This window comes from Hipposideros armiger, unplaced genomic scaffold (genome assembly GCF_001890085.2).
Source record: "Hipposideros armiger isolate ML-2016 unplaced genomic scaffold, ASM189008v1 scaffold_766, whole genome shotgun sequence".
In the NCBI taxonomy this organism is placed as follows: domain Eukaryota; kingdom Metazoa; phylum Chordata; class Mammalia; order Chiroptera; family Hipposideridae; genus Hipposideros; species Hipposideros armiger.
This window is the reverse complement of record NW_017732116.1, coordinates 645,977-662,244: the sequence shown is the minus strand read 5'-3', so window position 1 is coordinate 662,244 and position 16,268 is coordinate 645,977. Positions and strand designations below refer to the sequence as shown.

Genomic DNA, 16,268 nt, shown 5'->3' with positions numbered 1-16,268 from the left:
CAGTGTGGGACTGGACCTCCAGGATGGAGGAAGCCTTTACAGCTGCCAAATGGGCTGTGGCTCAAGCCCAGATCTTGCGAGTTGCTGACCCTGCCCTCCCATACCTGCTGACATGTGCAGGAGGAGGGCTTTGGTTGGGGTCTGTGGCAGACCCATGGACCAGGAAGGTGCCCTTGGATTTCTGGTCTCAGCTTTGGACAGGAGCTGAGCAATGATATTCATTGATCAAGAAGCAGCTAGCAGCCATTTGCGCAGCCCTAGTGGCCTGTGAGGTGATCACAGGTCCCGTTCCTGTACGGTGCAGACCACATACCCGGTTGAGGGTTGGCTGTGGTCATGGTTCAGGGCGCCCAGAACAGGGGTGGTTCAAACTCCCACACTGACCAAGTGGGGAATGTATCTGGAGCAACGGCCTATGTTTAGCTCCAGCCTGCTGTCCCAACAGCTCCATGAGCTTTTGGGCCTAGTGGCCTTCCAGGAGGGCAAGAAAGAGGCACTTCCAGAACACCCTGTAGAGATGGCCAGCCCACACAGGGAAGGAAAGCCACCTGTCCCTGGCAGGGCGTGGTACACGGATAGCTCCTGTCAGGGCCAGCCTCCCACATTGACCGTGGTAGCGTTACAACCAGAATCAGAGGAATTCTGCCCAGGCCAGAGCAGCCAATAGGCCGAGCTCAGGGCTGTCTGACTGGTGCTCATGCACGAGGCAGGGGATGTGCATGTTTGCACTGACAGTTGGGCAGTGTTCTGGGGTCTCACCCTGTGGCTGCCCCATTGGGCCGTGCAGGGATGGATGATAGATCGGAGCCCCCTGTGGGAATGCGCCCTTTGGAAGGACTTTTGGTCATGGGGCAGGAGCCACGTGGCTACGATTTACCACGTCCCGGGCCATAAGCCATCCATTTTCCCAGGAAACGACGCAGCAGGTGCCCCACCCGTCCTCTCTGCCCTTCGGCGGTGCAGGATGCCACTAGCAGCCCTTGATTACATCAGAAATTGGGGCGTGTAGGCCCATGAACCATGTGCCAAGTGGCCCAGCGCTGGGGCATGCCTCTGACAGTGGCTGACTCCACGGAGGCTGCTTGGTCATGTCCCCAATGTGCCAGCCACCACCCTCAACAGCGGAGATTGCCCACACAGCCTGACAAGGTTGAGTGGGGGCTATGCCCACTACAAGTGTGGCAGGTGGGTTATATGGGGCCGTTTCCCCAAGCTGCGGGTAAGTGGTACCTGCTTACGGTGGTTAACACCGCCACTGGCTTGGGGTTTGTGTGGCCTCTTCCCATCACTTCGCAACAGGACACGATATGTGCCCTGCAGCATCTGAGCACTGCGTATAGGCGGCTGCTCACCATCTCCAGCGACCAAGGAACCCATTTCACCGGACAGCAGGTTCAGCAGTTGGGCAAAGGAGCAGGACATAGAATGGCAGCTACATGTCCCGTATTGCTGCAGGCTGCGGGTATGGTAGAACATTTCAACAGGCTGCTGAAGGAAAAGCTCTGGGCCCCAGGAGGGACAAGCCCATGGAAGCAATGGGCATCCCGGGTACCACTAGGGTTGTGTCTGTTAAATGAGCAGCCGCGAAAGACAGGCCAGTCACCACTAGATAGAGGGGTAGAGGGTTTGCCACGTGCCCTCAAGGTAGAGCCAGGGCCGAGCAAGTCCCAAGACTTGCCCCGAGTACAGCAGGGAGCTTTGCTCCTGCCAACCCTGGGAGTTCTTGCTGAAGGCCAGACACGAACATGGACTTGGCCATGGAAGACTGTTGTCTCCTGGGATCCCTGGGTTGCCTTAGTGGAACCCTGGGGTCCTGGCACTGGTCGTGGACTGCAAGTCCAACCTTTGCTGTGCTCTTGACCAAGCCCCCTTGCAGGTCACCTTGCCACCAGATGGGAGAGGGACCTTGCTATGGGGTACCTTTGCATTGGCCCTGTGGCCTTTGCCTTTGCTGCAGGTCCAGGAGGTGGACTTACCTTCTCCCATGGCTTTGGAGGAAATGGTGTGGTATCACCATCCAGGAGGCCCGCCACTGGCGGCTACCATCCTTTCCCAGGATGGGAAAGTGGCTTGCGTGCTGCCAGAAGGCAGTGATTTGCCATTAATGGTCTCTGTCTCCTTACTATCTTATCATCCAGCCTAGGCGCAGGCAACAGCATCCTGGCCTGGGCCCATGTCTTTGCCCAGGTGCACAACGTCTTCCAGTGCTGGGTGTGCACTGAACTCCCCACATCAGTGGCTGAAGGACTCCCATGGTGCATAACAATGGCTGCAGCCTCGAATTGGACCAGACTCTGCCCCAGGTGGATGACTGAGACTGGACCTTATGTCGGAAAACAGTGGACACTCTTCTATGATGAAGATACCACAACGCCCTACCCTTCCTGGGCTATGCAGTGAACAATGGGTAGGGATGGTTGATGGAGGAGTATGTGGAACCATTAGAAGAGGCCCCTCATTGTACAGAACAGGTGCAAGCCGTCTCTAACTGTACTGTAGGGTGGACCCCAAAAAAGTTACGTGGCAACATAACGAGGGCAAACGCCCAAGGTTTTGGTAGGATGGAAGGCAATATGTGAGCACACGACCCACAGATATTCTCCCAGCAGGGTACTTATGGGTTCGTGGCCACTATGGGTGGCCATACTTCCCAGTCCACTGGACAGGCCATTGGACGTGGGGTCGCCCCTAGATAGCAGGGAACGTTCTGGACACAGTCCCACAGAGGCCCCAGAATGAAGATATGCTGAACCATAGGTGGCATCACCACAAATGGGCAGCATGGTGGTTTTACCCACTGGCCCTTTTTCTCCCTGGAGCTGGGACTATTGATATGAAGCTACAGGTGGTGGCCTTGGCTGAGCACACTGCCTGGGCCCTGAATGCTACCAGAATGGCGATGTCCTTGTTAATAGATGAGACCGCCCTGATGCGAAAAGTTGTGCTATAGAATCGCATGGCCCTCGATCTCGTAACAGCGGTGCAGGGTGGTACATGCGCCCTCTTGCACATAGAGAGCTGTGTTTACATACCCGACCACCAGTAGCAAGTGCAGGACGCATTAAAGGAGATGGACACACAAGTCCAGGCCATCCATGCACTGACTGAGGACCCTTTGTCCTCCTGGTGGTCTCACCTAGGCTCTATCTGGCAATGGGTGATAACCATTGGAGCTGTGTTGGCCAGCACCTTTCTTGTATTGTGCTGTGCCCTGTATTGTTGCTGTGGCCTTTGGGTTACAGGGTCTGGTCTTCAGAGAAAAACTGCGGTCCCAAACCTTGTAGGGGTGGAATGTGGGGACCCAGCTGTATGAGCCCCCTAGCGGTGGAAGCTGTTGACAGGCCTTGGAGGTGGGCCGGCCTGGCCCCTCCCCTCTGGGCAGGACAGAGAGGAAGACAGACAGGTTGGTGCAAGGTTGCTTGTGAGTTTACTGTACGTGTAGGTGTCATGTAAATTTCTCCCTAGTGTGCATGTGTTGGCACCGTGCCACTATTGTTTGTGTGCATATAAACCCCGCTTCCATTTTGGTCGCTTCCTGGCCCCGACCTCAGAGGAATGAAGAACTGTTGCTGCATTTATGGCACCTCCGCCATGTGCTTTCTTTCGTTTGGGCATCTCACCATCAAAACGGTCCCTGATCAGGGCACTTGGACCCGACACTCACCGTCATTCTTAATATGCTCCTTCACTTAACTAGAACCAAGATTCATGTACCTCAAAATATAGGTACTAAGAAAAGTCTCAATATTCTTCACCGACACTTGTTGAATTCAGTACTGAGGAAAGGTAAGATTTACTGGAGGATACAGTGCTGATTTTCTAACCATATGAGGGAGACAATTTAACATGGAAACAAAAAACCCTACCTTTTCACCATTATAGAATCTTTTTTTTTCAACCATCGAGTTGCCTGAAGGGAGCACATTTATGAACATGTATATTAAGAGTATAAAGTTGTTTGAATTTAAGAAGCAGATCCTCATGATTTTGGAAGCAATTCTCTTAGTAGGAGCAGTTAAGGAGGCAATGACTGTTGATAAATGACCGACCACTGGAGGTGGACGATAAGCATCTCAGTTTAGGTACTGACAGAACATTAATGTCACTGTTAGTGGAAGGAAGGAAGTGAAGAGAACTAAAGAGGTATAATGATAAAATTTGTGGTAAAAGTAAAACAGGGGTAAATATACCCTAACAGATCACAGTTTGAGGTCAGTGATTCCTCTAAAGAGGAGGATTTATGTTAGACAGCAAGGGGGAAAAGTTGTAACAAGGTTGGGGCCAGATTTTCGAAGGCTGTTAAAAGGCCAGATTATTAAATCTCGGCTATAATTTGTAGGTAATAGGTTGTTACTATATTTTTAGAATATTTTCAGGATGCTAAAGCAGTATTTTAAGATAAGGAATTTGACAGTAGCATTCAGAGCTATGAAATGGGTAAAATTTGATATCAGTGAGGAAAACATTGACTTAACAATGTGTAATTCTTAAAGTCAGAAGCAGTGGAGAAGCAGTGGATAGATATGAGGAATATTATAAATTCACAACTCACCAACTATGACAAATGATTAGAGATCAATGGTTAGGAGGAGGGTGAGGTTAAAAAGAAATTATTGCAGTTTATGAGCCTTAACTACTAAGGATGTTGATTCCATATAACTTTATAAATGAGGAGATGTATTAGAGATAGATAATATTTTTAGTGTGTTTGATATTGTTTAGGAGAGTTCAGTTAAACCTACTTAAAATTAACTTACATGTGCAGATGTAAGTATATATGCTGGAAAGGAAATTGTGAGCATTATAAAAAGTGATCAAGTAAAAGGAATGCTTATTTAGAGACTATGAAGACAGAGCAAGTAATGCAATGCTATTTTTTGTTTTTTTTTTAATTCTATGAAACAGCTCTAAAACACTATAGAGCAAAATTTAGTGTACAGTAGATCCAACTTGGAAGCCATTCATGTCAATTTAGTGTCTGAATTATTCTGCCTAACACAGTGTCTTGGTCATCATAAACACATTTTTGCTTTTATGGAGTGTTTTCCTTGCAGCAGCTCTAAAGGCATAAATCCCAAGAATTTCTGTAAAGAAAGCATAAGGTGCAGTCCAAACTCAAATTATTTTCACCTTGATTTACATATTATAATATGCAACAGATATCTTTGCCAGGCATCTACAGGAATATTTCTTTACTTTTCTGTTGTTACATATTTTTTTCTTTTTTGAAGGGGAAATAATTGATTTTCATAACTCAATTGATGGTTTATTGACCACATTTTATTTGAGAAGCACTAGGTTATCTCCTCGAGATGCAGAGGTAGAAAAGACATGTAGTTCAGGGTTGAGCATAGAAGTGGAATGAATGAACAATAATAACAGAGTTTGTGAAAAGTGTGATGATGCAGTTATGCCCAGAGTACTATGGGGTTGCAGTAAAAGGGTTCAAACTGAGATTACAGGATTAATGTTTGAAGGATGACTAGGAGTTATGTAGATATATAGCTAAAGCTGAGAACATTCTTGACACAGGAAACGGGCTGCATGAAGGAATAAGGGATGTGTGGGGAATTTTAAGTAGTTCAATATGCCTGAACTGAAGAGTGAAAATGATGCAATGGCAGAATATAAAGAAAAAAACTATCCTTTTTCACTTTGCCTAGGTTCCTCGGCCATAAGTTTCCCGTGTCTCAGAAGCTCCAGTGTCTCCAAAGATCATGTTCACCTAGAAAAATAGAGTTAGTAGAAATCACAAAACATCAAGGCTAGAAAGGAGTCTTTAAGGTGATATATTGAACACTTCATTTTTCAGATAAATATCTTTAAATACATAAAATTGAATTTCCAATTTATAAATAGAAAATAAGAGTTCAAATATGACTAGAAGCCAAGACTACCTAATTTAATTTCCGATTTCTTATTAAAGTACTAGTTGACAGTCTATTTTTCAATCAGATTTACAATCGACTGAACACCTTGTTTTATTCAAGCTTAAATGTCAGCTACTGGATGAATCTTCTTTTTAGATTAAAATGTTAAACCTTCCGCTTTGCTTCACCTAATTCCAGTTATTTTATTAGAGAACCATTGTTGATTCTAAACTCATTTACTAGGCAGTTGACGGACACTATTCAGGCCTAATTATTGATTACATACTACATATCTAAATCATTCCTTTATGATTACAATGACCATATATCCTGGTTTTCCCAGGAAAGGCCCAATTTACTACTGTTACCCTAAATTCAATTACTAATAGCTCCTAATTTGTTCCCTAACAGCATCTAAATTTGGACAATAAATTTTATGGTAAACTTCTTAGTCAATCAGATGAGTCCCTTTTACGTAGGCATAAGGGTCCTACAAAATTTCATCCAATACTATTTTGAGATACAATTCAACCATTTTGTAATCAAGATATGAACAATAAGAGATACGGCACATATGATATAGGTACTCTTATCTCATCATCAGTGAACAAGGAAATCTCTAAACGTGTAGAGGCCAGGAATATATACTCTTACTGCATTTATTCTAGAACAAGCTCAGGGGAAGTATGACCATAAGTTGTGTCTGGGACACTTCTAATAGAACATTCCGAAAGTTGATGTTGTCTTTGAGCTTTCCAAGGGGCTTTTAAAGAATTGATTGATTTTCTATGCCTTCAACTGTGAGAAATATGTATCTTCTTTTGTATCTCGACTAAAATATCTCTTCCTGCCATTTCCCACACACTATGAGAGGGAACTTAGCAGAGACTGAAGATCCCTAGATAGCAATCTACTGCATCTAACAGCTTCCACATCGTAGTTATTTTTGCTTTGCCCATGGAACTGCTCTGTGCTTAATACCTCCCTGACTGAGGAACCAAATTTAACCTCCTAAGAGTCATGAGAAAGTTTTTGTGAGTGTGTGTCATTTCTGAGTGTCCTTATTCAAGCACAAAAGTTATTGAGCTGTTTTAAAGCATCATTTATTTTTTTTAGAAATCTGATTACCTCTGCTGTAAAAAAGGAATACAAAACCCTCTCTGACAGAGGCCAGCCAGTTCTACATTCATTATGTATGTTGAAGAAAGCAGGGATGAAAAAATTTATAAAAAGTAAATAGAAGCTTGCATCCTAATATCACAGAAAGGCTCTACGTACCTTTCAAGAACTTTTCAGCTTAGGGTAAAACTCTGGAATGAGTCACCAATATGCCAAACATATTTGTTCAATAATAAATAATTCCACAGTAAATGTATCTGGAAGTAAAGTTTTAGTAGTAATATTCATGTCATTAGATACATTATTGAAAGTGATTTTTTTAAAATGACAAATTGTATACATTAGAAAGGATGAGTACAGTGACTTAATTGACAATACATATTTTCCTCAAAAGGTCTTTATGGAGTTTCCTATAGATAACAGATAAAATTCAGTAATACTCAGCAACACCTCTTTCATTTTTAAAATCCTTCTGCTCAAGTTCTTAAAAATTGTTTTTCATTGAAGTATATTGAACATGACTGTCTATATACATATTTTAACAAAATTTTCTCAAAGATGTATGTGGAGATAAATCATAGTCTAACATGTAAAGAACCATTTTGCTGAAAGTTGTTAATGCTGATCAGCATAAATCTTCTTCAACTAATGTCTGTTTAGTCTATATTTAAATATGTTCAGCAATTAGAAATCAAGGCCATTTGTCATTATTGTAGACCTTTTTAAATTTTTCTTTAAAGGAAATAGAAGGTGAAGTGTTCCCACTAGTGTCAGACTAGCAAGATCATTTGCAATGATATTTTGCTGTTGAAAGTTTTGATATTAATGTCAGTCTCCCATCCACCCTCTCACTCCTCAAAACACACATAGCTCTACTAACTTGAGAAAAATGGAGAGAAAAAATTATATCTATATCTATCTATCTATCTATCTATATATATATAGAGAGAGAGATATCTATCTATCTATCATCTATCTATCTATCTATCTATCTATCTATCTATCTATCTATCATCTATCTATCTATCTATCTATCTATCTATATATATATATAAAATAAAGGGCCAATATTACAACTAATAAAAGAACATTTTAAACCTGGGGGGGTGAGGGGAAGGAACTATACTTCTACAGAAAATTTGTAGACAACATCAACAGAAAATTCACAAAAGAGAAAATCAATGACCTTAAATGATATGAAAAGATGTTCAACTTCACTCACTAAAGTAAATGAAGATTAAAACTGTTTTGACGTCTCATTTTTACTCATCAGATTAGTAAAAATTGAAAAGGAAAACAATAAGTTCTGTTGGTGAAGCTGTGTGTAAAAATCACTCTTTTACATTGCCAGCCATAATGCAAAAGGATATAAATTTTAAAGGTGGATTTGATAGTAAAGTGAAAGGATATATGCAATGTAAACTCAAATGGATCAGAAAAAAAAATTAAAGTATATATGTGTGTAGGAGGAAAGAAAAGGGATTGATTGGCCAAGAAATGAATCTGGGTGAAGGGCATATTAAAGCTTCTCTGACTTATTTTTGTAACTTTTCTGTAATTTAAAAAAATGTTAAAAATGAAAATAAAATAATTTATAAATAATATAGGGAAGAATATTTTTATGACATTGAGTCATGTAAATTTGGGTTAGGAAAATGTTTCTTAAGCAAGAAACAAAAAGCACACATCCCCCCATAACTATTTACAACCTGGTAGAAGATAACTAGAATTTGTATACTTAACTACTGATTGATATTCTAAATAAATAAATAAAGTTTATGAGTCAGAATGAAGCTATCTATTAGAAAAATAGGCTAATAATGTGAACTTATTTGGAGAATGTGTGCTAAACATTCAATAAAATATATAGCACTAAAATTTTATATTAATCAGATGAATTAATTTAAAACATTAGAATATTTTGCATATATGTTTAATAAGGTGATATCAATTGTTTTTGTTGGTGCACTTTTAAACTTTGCTGAAATTTCGTGTACTTTGTCTGTACTTTGTCATAGTATTTTGGAACACAGTTTGGAAATATGTAAAAAATTTTTGAAAATCTGTGTACCCTATGTTTAGTAATTATCTTCCTATGCATATCCAGGAGAAAATGTTCTTCATGTTAAAAAGAAAGATCAAATTTATTATGGAATAAAAATGAAAAAAAAAGAATGTGAGCATTATCAAATGGTAGAATAAACAGTGGAATATGCATATAATTGAAAACTACAGAGCAGTTAAAAAGAATAGATTATATCTATTTCTATATATCTTTCTATTCATGTACACATATACACAAATGAACCTCAAAAACATAATGTGAGAGGAAAAGTATATTTAGAATGATGTATTGAGTAGTGTATAAGTTATATAAATTTTAAACTTTAAAAACTCAAGTAACAATACGTTAACAAATATATTAATATATTCAGGCATATGTAGACAAGTGTAACAAAGGGGAAAAAAACGTGTAACAAAGGAAAGTATAAACTCAGGAGAGTGTTTTCTCTCTGATTCCACTCAAGAAAGTGGAATGTGGAAAGGGTAGAGAATGTCCCTCAAAAGGATTTTCAATACTTATTTCTGAAGTCAACTTGTTAAATATTGGTAATGGGATAATATGTGCTCCCTATCTTATTTATACATTTTCTAAGCATTTAGAATATTTCTAATATCAGTAAATAAAATGTAACTGTAGTTGACGTATTTGTTTTGATCCTGTTGGACAAGGAACCTGTCTCTGATTTGTAATTTCCTTATCTTTCCTCCCTTCCTTGTCCAAATTCAAATCACCTCTCCACTTCTTAAAGTCCTTAGGATCTAAATCACATCACATGGAAAAAAAACGAAATGTTAAGAATTAGATGGGATGAGTCTGAATTCCAGTGTCACTTCTTACTAGCTGAATAACCTTACCAAGTTATTAAAATTTGCTTTATTTTCCTAATCTTTTGTGAGCTACAGCTATAACTGTCTATACCTAGTTATATCAGATTAACATGCTGCTGTATATTTTCTCAAAGGTCTGTGCCTTAAGTGAATCTCAAATACAATTGAGAGAGAAAACATATTTCAAATATATATGCAGGTCTCATTCTATCTATATCATGTCCACTTGGAGGTTTTGGAGGCATTTGACTAAAGACAGAATCTATTCAGTAGGCAGACTCTCCTCTCCAGTCTTCCCTTCCTCTCACTATCCTCCCTCCCTCCCTCCCTTCCTTCCTTCCTTCCTTCCTTCCTTCCTTCCTTCCTTCCTTCCTTCCTTCTTCCTTCTCCACCACAATGTCAGTGGAGAACAGACGGGGGGGGGGGCTGAAACTCCCATATCTGCCCATTAATACTTCCCTCAGGTGTCAACAGATGCTAAATGGAAAACATGGACTTCTACCTTTACCTGAAAGTACCAAGGCAATTCCCACCTTCTACGATGAAGCAGTGTCGGGGGGGGGGGGGGGGGGGGGAGAGGATGGAAAGAAATTAAAAGACAAAGAAAAAAGAAAAAGAAAACCAAAGCCAGCAAAATCAGAAGGTTAAATAAGATATAGTATCTCATAATATAAAATGAAAATTTCCAGGTATCAAACAAAAATCACTCATCAGACCAAGACCCAGGAAGATATCAAACTGAATTTAAACAATCAATAGATTCTAACACTGAGATGACAGACTTATGAGGGTTTTCAAACAGCAATGATAAAAAATGTTACAATAAGTAGTTAACTGTACACAGAATGCAACAAAAAATAAAAAGGTAAAACAAAGGAATAGAAATTCTTAACAAAGTAATAGAAAATATAAAGAATCAAATGGAAAATTTTAAACTGAAAAATAAAATAACCAATATAAAAAGCTCACTGGATGAGCTCAAAAACAGAACGGAAATGGCCCAGTAAAAGATCAGTGAGCTAGAAGATAGTACAATAGAAATTATACATATGAACGAGAGATATAAAACAGACTAAACAATAGCAAAACAAAACATGATCAAAACCTGTGGGACTGTAACAAAAGAGCTAATAACTTAAAACTTCACACGCTTGGTAAGAATCATAAACTTACGGATTCAAGAAGCAGAGCAAAACCCAAATTGGATAAATGCAAAGAAATCTATAGCAAGACATATAATAATTAAAGACAGTAAAAATCTTGAAAGCATTATGCGGGGAAAAATAAAACACTTTACCTACAGGGAGAAACAGTTCAAAGGATAGATATTTCATATCAGAAATAAATGAGACCAGAAGGAAATGGCACAATGTTTTTAAGCACTGAAAGAAAACTATAATCAACTATGGAGGCTATATCTGGCAAAACTGCATCAGGAATGAAGGCTTTGAAATCAAGACATTCTGAGATGAAGGAAAACCAAGGAAATTTGTTGTGAGAAGACCTACCCTGAAAGAATGGTTAAAGGATGTAATCTAAACACAAAAAGAAGTAATAAAAGAAAATTATCAGGGCATCGCATTCTGAGTGAATAAAAAGCCAATCCCAAAAGGTTACGTGATATGTAACTCGACTTATACAAACATTCTTGAAATAGCAAACTTATAAAAATAAGAATAATTTAGCGGTTGACAGTTTGTAAAGAGGAGGTGGGGTGGAAGCGACATGGGAGTGGCTATAAATGGAAGTGCTCTGTATCTGCCTGTGTCAATGTCAAAGTGATATTATACTATAGAGCTGAAGATGCTACCATTGGGGGAAATTAGGTAAAGAATACCCAGGCTCCTTCTGTATTATTTATGTGAATTTACAATAATTTCAAAATAAAAAGTATTAAAAACAAGAATTTATCTTAAATTTTCACATTGGAATGCTTGAGAATGTTGGCATAGAGGTCCAACCTAAAGCAATTATTTAGAGCAATGTTAGTAATAATGAAAAGACAAAAATATATTACCAGTTAGATTAGGCTTGAAGAATTTGCACTAAGATTAGGGAATATGGTATCCTATTTGGAAATCTGCATGGTTTAATTTACATTTTACTTTAATGTCTTTTATTATTTTATGAAAACCTTTTCATGATTATAAAGTAATAAGAATAATTAAAGGCTACCATTACTTGAGCATATGAAGACCATCACTCTACTGCTCTGCTGGTTGTTTTACAAACATTGTCTCATTCAGCCTTTTCAACTCTGTGGGAATGGTACCATAATATTTTGACATGACTGTGACATACAGAGGTTAATTAAGACAAAATAGTTAATAGATACTGGATTGAACTAAAGTATTTGTAACAGGAGAACCCAACGTTTTTAAACCCTATACATCTGGCAGTCAAACTATCAGAGATTTTTATTCTGTCCCTCTTTCCCTGTGCCTTCTCTGATTCTTAACCATTTTCTTCCCCCTCCCCCTCCTCCTCCCACTCCTTCTGTTCCTCCTTCCCTCCCTCCCTTCCTCTCCCTCCAGCTCTCTCTCTTGCACACACAGCCTTCATGTCTCAGAAAAAAGGAAAGTTTCATGAATATGTACACGTATAACATATACATATGTTAATGCTAGCCCTTTGCTGCCTTTCTCTCCACCACCACTGTTAAGAGACTTGTTCAGCAGGGCTCTTCCATCTCCCAGTGCTAGGAGGGTGATTAGCAGGAAATCAGTTGTTCTGAATTTATTCTTATGAAACCATCATTCTTCTAAATACAGGACAAAAAGAAAAATCTCTCTTGGCTGCCTTACAAGTCCAAAATATATTCTGTAATAAGGGAGATGAAGGAATTATTGATTTCTGTCAAGATCAAAATTTATAGATATGAAAATTTGAATAATAAACTTTAAAATTGTTTTAGAAAAAAATAATTCCCCCAAACTTGTTGCCATATAGGAGATTATAGAATTTTACACACTTAATATATTAGCACTGCACTTTGAACATAAAATTATAATATCTGAAACATTCAATAATGAAAATGTCATGTTTCTTTCTATCTGTCCTATAAAGTTGCCCTATTGTGTCAATGAAAATAACTTGTGATCCTGGATTGGTTACTCTGCTATTTTCTTTAAAACAATAAAAATCTCTTGATTTTATGAGCTACAAATATACCATTTCACGATTTGTTGTTAAGAAAACAAACCAACATCCCTTTCCCGAAATATATATTTTTCCACTTATTATTTACTTCTATTTAGAAAATTATTTTTATTTTTATTTGTACATTTATGCACAATGAAGCCACAAGAATAGTGAGTAAAGCTTTTCTCCTCAGAAGGTGACGTCTGCAGATACCCTGAAGTTCATGGGGAGCTGCAGACTAGGGTTTAATAAGAGAGAAATGGAAACAAATTAACTCATAGGATAGTCACGCATGAAAATCACTGCATTGCCACATAGCTGGTATCTGTTCAGAATTCTGTAACTTGTTAGATTTTGGAAGCATAGATCCAGATAACTGAATATTACTGTATTCCTGAATAGGGTTCCAAAGAGACGTATCTACGTGGGAATTTTTTATAGTGAAATAGAAAACCCACCTTTCTGTTTTAAGAAGCTATAGCATAATATTCTTTTTCAGAATAAACAAAAAAGGAAGATAGAGGAAGAAAGAGCCAGGAAGTGCCCCCATGTACATTCTGCCTGCTGACCCTGCATTGTTGACCAACCACATAAAAATGGTCTAAAACTCAGCATAAATTTTGACCTATTGTGTCAATTACACCAGAGCCACCTGCTGGCTTGTTAACACTCAGATTTTTAGTTCCACAGAGTTTCCCATACTGAAGCAGAATCGGCATCATTCTTACTCATTCCACAGTGTGAGTATTGCTTCTCTAAACATCTACAGCCCCCTGGGTGGTTAGCATCTTGAATCACACCTGGAAATGGCTATGTAGCTGGTCCGTAAGACATCAACAGCAGATGTCCTGCACTGTGTGTAGATGAAGCTCTTTCTGATACCTAAATCTAGGACTAAGAAGTGTGTTTCTTTCATTTATTATGCTTTCATTTCATAGTGCCAGGAACAGTATGTTAGTCAGCAGATGGAGAGCTAGATCACACCTGTTTTCTTAGTTATTATCAATAGTTTGCTGTATCCTTAGAGGAATGCACAACTGTTGCATTGCTTAGAACAAAAAGTAAATTGTGTCATAAAATTAATGTTAAAAACAAGCATCCCCTTTAAGGGGTGTTCAATGAATGATTTATAGGCACTTACTTATATAATGTACTTTATGACTGTTTATAGAATTGGCTATCGAAAGCTTAATTCTTTTGGTTGTATATTGTACATCACAGAGTTTAATTTAAAGCGTATCTGCTTCATTATGCAGTAAATGATACATGCATGTTACTCCACAGTATATACATATTTCATGTTATAATTATGCATTTCACCATCTAAAGTACTCATTTCATTATACAGCAAAGTTATATAGTTTTCTTGGTAAACATAGATTGAAATGGTAAACACGATTTTTTTTAAGAAAGGAATGAGAGGGATGTGAAAACAAGGGTTTAAAAAATTCATATTTGAAAAGTAAACTTCTGTGACTTCAATTGGTTTTATGTTTAGAATCATATAGTTTTATCCAAAACATCATATATTCCTTACATCAACACTACAGAATGTTTTGGCTGGTGGCCAAGGTGAATGATAATGGGGGTCATAAGTCTTACTGACTACAAATCTAAAGGCATTTTCTGTGAAGAGGCAAGTATTTTAAGTTTGTAAAATTTGACAGAAATATTCTTACATGTGCCTTTTGTCCGCCCTTCCATTGGGCCTTCATAGATGTTCAGTTACTACTGTTGCCATCACTGTGTCAAAACCCAATCTCTGTAATGAATCTGGAACTTGCCATTTACAAACAGTGTGGTCTGAAATTGACTCTGCCTCTCCCAGGATGAGGCCATTTAAGTGTCATCCCTATTTGAGCTCATATTGCAGATCATGTCCCTCTTAGCATTTTCCTAGTACACCTGCTTTTCATTTTCAACACCTAAATTTTGTAAGTCAGTTTCTAGTGTAATTGCTGCACCATTGAAGATTACTTTTTTCTTTTACTACTTTTAATATTTCATTTCATTTTAAGCAGTTTAGCCATGGTTGGCTTATGTATGGGGTTTTTGTTGTCTGTTTGCTCGTTTTTTATTTTTTAATCCAGCTTAAATTCATAGAGCATTTATCATTTGTAGTTTGCTACGTACCCCCAGTTCTGAAAGGTAGCCACTATGTTCAAATAATTTTTTAAAAATGAGAATTATAGCAGAGAACCAGATAGTATATAAAGAAACAAATAGCCTCCTCCCCTCCCCCACCGAGCTGAGCAGGCAGCACAATTGTGGGGGCACTCATGCCCACACCATAGCCCGTCACCTACTCTTGGACATGGACTGCCTCCTTCTGGACACTGCACATCTCTATTCAGTGGTGTTTCCAGAAATATGTTGACTGCTATAAGAAGAAATATACCTGGGAAGCAAAGTCACTTGTTAAGGGCAAAAAAGGCATTAGAGGCAGCCCAGATCATAATAGACGCCCTGCAGTTTCTCATGTCCAAAGAGGAGCTGGTGAAAGAAAGCCAGACCAAGCTAGAAGAAGTGTTCCCCACTGCTGATCTGATGCCAGGGGATGGGAAAACTGATCAGCCATCTGGGAAAGCACCACATGTCCTTGGCCGTGGCTATCAGATCCACGTCCGCATTCTTCCAGATGAAGACCAGTGGACACAGGAATTCTTCAGCGTGTTTGATCACATTGGTTTTGGGGATGACCCCGAAGTGAGGAATGTCAAGTCAGATCCAGACATATTTCTTGCTATGCGAAGAGCTTCTCTCCTCCCGCTCCTGTACGGAAGTGACTTGTCTTTGAAGATGCTCCCAATGGGTGGAGGCGGCCCTCGCAGCGGAATGCAGGTGCTTGTAGTCCCAGATGGAAACTTACAACAAGACTTGACGTTGAAGGGCACCCTCATGCTGGATTCCCAGCAGCACTTCCAGCCCCAGCTTTTCTGTTTGCCACCCTGCGACTGAGTTTCGCCGTGCAGCTCTGGACACCGTAGCTCTCCGTATCCACTTTTGGGCGTCATACTGCCCAGGAAAACAGTGGAGGGAATTGGCAACACCCCAATCGCCTCGTGAACAGCCATTCCAGCGTCATGACTGTGCACTTGCTCTAAAATGTTAATAAAGCATAGCTTGATAGTCGAGAGGTAAAACAAAATAGAGGCAGCCCAGCGTAGAGATCAGAACAGATATCAAAACTGTCATTTGCATAATAATAATGCTTGTCTTCGAATAATCATATAAAAATCAGTCACT

General features: G+C 39.3%; 1 pseudogene; it reads left to right on the top strand.

Annotated features, from left to right (window-relative positions):
- Positions 1-15,327: 15,327 nt before the first annotated feature.
- On the top strand, positions 15,328-15,980 carry LOC109373977 (pseudouridine-5'-phosphatase pseudogene; annotated as a pseudogene).
- Positions 15,981-16,268: the final 288 nt, after the last annotated feature.